A 5,847-nucleotide genomic window follows, 5' to 3' on the forward strand; every position below is an offset into this window, starting at 1 on the left:
AGTCATATGAAAACCCTAATTCTTACACTTAGGCTTATGATCCAATAACTTATATGGACTAACTTTTCATGGAAACTTACATAAACTTAGTCCATCATGGATCAATAGCCCAAACCATATGTATCACTGATTTACATAATCAGTCCCCGTTAATTTAATTAGTCTCTTTTGATCACTAAATTAATGCCAAATTATTTCTTGATTAATACTAATTAAATAATATGATTTCTCAATTTAATATATTATATTTATAATAAATTAACAAATCACAAATAACCTCTTTCTCAAATATCCATCTTATCAAATTGCCCTGGTGAATGCAACCCGAAATGGACCATGCTACTCTCGGGTCAAGTACATACCAATTATAGTTATGGGCTTAGACACCTAATCCAACAATAACATGTAATGGGCCGGCATTGGTGCGTTCGACCCATGGATATAGTGAGGAGACTCACCTCGTACTGGTCGAATCACACAGAAAATCCATGACTACTAGCTGATAGATCCCCGAACTATCAATATCAAAACAACACCCAATTAACATGTGGTTTCTAATCCATAACCATAAATCCATTACTAGGATAAATGACCAATTTACCCCTTACCTAGTTTGGACCAAGACATAGGCCTAAACCTAATAATCCAAAAAGCCCAAATACCAACAACCACCCAAGGCCTAACCCATGGCCTAACTTTCCAAATTAGGCCCAAACCCATTATAGGCCTTCTCAGAATAATTATCAGCCCAAAACCTGATGGTCCAACAGGGCCCGGGACAACTACGCCCAAAAGAAAAACTCAGCCCAACCGAAGCCCATACCAAAAGATTCCAAGTCCAAAAGCCCAATTCCCATCTGATCAGACGTACGCACGACGTACGTCGCCGGTCCAAAAACGGGCATCATAGCCGGAACGAGCGACGTTCCCGGCGGCCATCCAAAAGTCATTCCAATGACTTAATCCTTTAAGAAAACGTCCAAAACCTCAGAATAGCTAAATATAAGTGACTTGATCCAGAAAGTCGAAGGCATTAAGCCTTTGCATGGTTTAATGAACCCCAAACACCAAAGATGAACTCCAAAAGGTCAAAATCACTCCAAAAATGTCTTAAAACTTCTTAATACCTTAAGATCTCAATCCAAACTTCCAGATCTATTTTCAAGGGACTTATTAAGTCATAAGGTTTCAAACTTTATGACTTATCATAACTCAGTAGGACCCAAATCAAAACCCTAAGTCCCAAACTTCATCAAATGACTACCAACTCATGCATGGAAGGTATACACCCATCAAGATCCAAACTTTATGATTCCATAACCTCAACAAGGACCAAATATGAAGCTCAAAGGTTCTGGAGTCACTTCTACTCATAAGAACAACCATAAATGGACCAAAACCATCACCAAAACCCAACTAGCTAGATCTACATGAAAGAGTTGTCAGGGTTGAGACTTTATACCTCCAGAAGATAGATCTAGGTGCACAAAGCCTGGATCCAAAAGCTCAAAGTCAATCAATGACTCTTCAAAAAGTTCCTTCTTCTTCCTTAAGCACCAAAACACACAAAAATCACCATGAAGCTCAATAAATACAATAGTTAGGGGCTAGGATTTCGTTCTTAGGGTTAGAGAGGATGGAGGCTGAAGGAAATGTGGGTTGGAGGGGAGTTAAGGTCTTTAAATAGGGTCCAAGACCCTAAATTAGGGTTTTAATCTGGCAAGACGAACGCAGCACGTTCCCTTGGGAACGAGGGTGTTCCCAAATACACCCGCATCCAAAATCCCGTGTACGCCATGCGTATCTTCCCTATACGCCATGCGTACCCGTTTTGGCCCAACACCCCTCTAACTTCAAATGGTCATAACTTTTGCATCCCTTATCCGTTTTCGATGTCCTTTATATCCAAAAAGGTAACGAGAAGCCCTACACTTCTATAAAATTTATTTAGTATGAAAAACAATCGAATTTAAATCCAAAATTCATAAAAGGCCCGAACCGAAGCCTTTACCGATATCCTTGGGCTCCAAAACACAAACCGAATACCCGGATCATCCAAACTACATCATCCACCTCCAAATGATCCCAAACTCAGTTATTTAATGTTTCTAAGTCTGCTAATACCCACTCCTTGATCATCACCCTGCAATAGGAAATGATACGAAACAGGACGTTACAACTCTCCCCCATTTAAATTAGATTTCGTCCTCGAAATCATTGCTTACCATCCTTGGCACGCCAAACAACCTGAGCAACACGTCCAAAATCCCAAGCATACTCCTACCTTCTCAAGGCAACTGAAACTGACCCTCGCATGGCTCTACAAACCTGAAGAAGAACGAACCTTAAACCCTTGCAAAAAACCACCTCTACCTTTCCCGAAACCCGAAACCTCAAATTGATCTGACTTTCCGACAGACCACCCACACTGAATCACTATCATACCATTTCCTTATGAATACCAGACGAAACAAAACACTTCCAACCTTGATTATCCTGATGCTTCCATAGGAAAAAAATTACTAATCATGAACAGCTGCAGAAAAGTACACTTGATAGAAGGCTCAAATAATCCTTCGAGTAGAAGATTCCTCTCTGTAACGATTAGACTCATACAACATCTGAGCAACCGGGTCCAATCAACCACTATGAGATTATATAATCCCACTACGTGTGACTTATCATATGCCCCGAATCACAAGCGACTCCACACACAAATCCCAAATCATTGAAACCACTCTGACTCATCTTGCTGCCACCTAGCTGCTTTCCGAAAGCAGTCGAGACCTCTCTGGTCCCAACTTGACTGCCAACTATTTGAAACACCGGACTCCTACCTGATTGTTGAGCCAAAAGACACACAAACACACAATATCCCCAAGCGACTCCCGAGAGAAACCTTACCTGGCGATAATATCCCAAACCACCTCGTCACCAAACCTACTACTAAAAGAATGCCACAAGACCAACTACCGTCTCATATCATACCTGGTATCCAACGACCTACTTTCTCCTGATTCCAAACACGTTGTGGCCCTCCCACAGACAGAACCAACCCAATACACAACACAATGGCTCGATATGCCATCAATACTACACCCATTCATTACCTTGAACCCTGAGATTGATGCCCTTGGTATATAGATACCTCAATTCTTATTCCACTGGAACGAAAATCATGCACAAAACACGCACGATACCCGACTCGAGATCTTACCCAAAACCAATTCGATACGCCACTCATAACCCCAGATCCACGAATCTGCACTTGCATTTCACATCACAACCTAAATAAATACTCCCAAACCATCTCTGAGACTACCAGTCTCACACCTGTTCCAACCACCAGGTTCCCAAGAGTAAAAAAAACAAGGCTACCCAGCCTAATAACCCTTCTGCACCACACACTGATCACCCACATGATCTTGCAACTCAAGATCCAATACCTTGACCAACGGTCTCTACCAAGTCCAACCTGTATTTCCATAATCACACGGGCCTCGCCCACGGGTCCCACCCATCAAGAGCCACTCAGGCCTTTGCTCCGCCTCAGACCCCAATGGTCCTCAATTTAGAACAAGGAAAAATTCCCCGACCATCCTGGACGGCGTGCCCAAGGCACGTACTGATTCTTCTTCCACGCTCCTAACCAACTCAATAATAGTCTACCTCGAACTGATGAATGCTACGATCCCATCACAGTCTTACAACACTTCCAACCAAGCATGGTTACCACCCATGACCCTACCACACTTAAACCATCACAATACCACGCATCCAAAGCTGAATCCTGAAACCCATCAATAGTTTGGGTCATGCATTCGAATCCCACAGCTTACTATGTATCACAATGGAGATGCCGTCCTACGGTTGGAAGTTTCCTGAACTCCCACCAACACAACCTTAATCCGAACAGCCATTTAATTCTCCCCCACATGGACTCGACGAAGCTCTCTCTCCTCTTAATCCTTGTGGATCTCGGACCCATCTCCCTCAAATAGCATGAACCGCTCATACCCTATGCTAAACGATACTAGCGTTCCATTGCTAGCCAACCTTAATGATCACCCAATTCCTAGAATCCTGAAGAATACTCTTGAATTCTTAACCAACCTAATAATCCAAGTCACCTCCCATGATACCATACCACTTCCTGAGTTCTTATGTTGGCGACTAAAAACCATTTCCATTGCCCTGACTGACGAATCTTCATCCCAACTCCCATTCTCGAAGAATCCCTCAATCCTAATCGACTGTAACCTGAGTAAATATGAAACTCCCCTGTCATTCCGATGACCAAAAAACTCATCCAACTAACACCATCTTCCTGCTACTGCTCCTCTCCTAGCAGTGGTAGTGTTTGAACCCAACAGTTCTTCCATAGGCAACTGCCGCTCCTATCGGAACAAATACTAAAACCACTGAACCCTGACGATTACTGAAGAACCAACCCACTGAATCCTAACCAAAGACCTTCCACACAATACTCCTTAACCGATCTCGATCAAAACCAGAATAACAACCGAACACATTGGGACCCGCTACACTAGATACAACCCCTAAATAACCCCTAATGATTCATGGCATGCAAAAGACATCAAAAAATTCTTGAAGATATAACCCAATGATAACATAGCAATAAAGCGAAGATGATGCTTACCCAGATCAATATAAAATTCCAAGCAACATTAAAACTGATAACAACCGAAAATGTAACGCCCATAGATTCGGGCTAGTCAATTTAGAGACAATAAGCGTCAAAAATGACTTTTTGATAGAATATTATTTAGAGTAAATTAACTTAACCAAGTTATAGTATATGTCACAAGGGTTCCACACATATAAAGAACGCCGAAATCTGAGTTATAACGAAGAAGTTATGACATGTCGAAGTTTTACGGCAAAACCGGCACGACACCGGGAATCGTAAAAAGTGAATTTTTGATAAATTAATATTTATCCTTAGCGATCTAAACGAAATTCGTAGAATACGTTAAACCGAAAGCGTGCATAAAAAGAATGTCCAAATGTGACTTTGTATGAGGAAGTTATGATTTTTCTAAGATTTAGCATAGCAGTGCACAACCCGTAATTCAAATTTTAGATCGACCAATTTTTAGCCAACACAACCGAAATGAGAAATCAATATCTCATTAATAGGAGCTCAACGATAAAAAGACAGTCGAAAACGGAGTCCGTATGTAGAAGTTATGAGTTTTACACGGTCGATAAACAGTGTAATCTTCTCATACTGTTAAATTTAAAATCGGTCGATAATTATCCGATGGAGTCAAAATGAGAGTTGTAGATATTGTCAATACCTACGCGTGGATATAACGAACGTCGAAAATGGAGCTCGTCTGCGAAAGTTACGGAATTTAGAAGTAGGAAGGGTGCTGATGCGAAAGGGGTGACGTGGCGCGATCTGAGCCATTGCTTTCTCCCCATGTCTTGCCACCAGATGGTGACATGTGGCACCAAATCGACGAGCTGGAGGCCAAAAATCGACGAGTTTGACCCAATTCCAGACTATAAATACCATGCGAGAGTGTCTTCATTTTTCACACCAAAACCCTTTCACTTCTCTCTCTAACTTCTCTCTAAGCCTCCCAAAACCCTCCCAATGCCCTAGTAACCTCAAGGTGCTAGAGGAAAAGCCCCAGAGCGCTAGAAGCCATCCAGTGTTTCATGTCTGGCCCCTGTCTGTACATAGTGGTTGAAAAGTATTGTTTAACACTTATAAAACAATATCGCTCGTAAATATCGCAATAAATAATAGAATAAAATCTAGCGGTAATGATACTAGGTTTCGTCGAAGGAAAATAGAATTGGTAGAAGCGATGCGCT

Source organism: Lactuca virosa, chromosome 9 (assembly GCF_052849685.1).
Source record: "Lactuca virosa cultivar CGN04683 chromosome 9, Lactuca_virosa_CGN04683_v6, whole genome shotgun sequence".
NCBI lineage: Eukaryota > Viridiplantae > Streptophyta > Magnoliopsida > Asterales > Asteraceae > Lactuca > Lactuca virosa.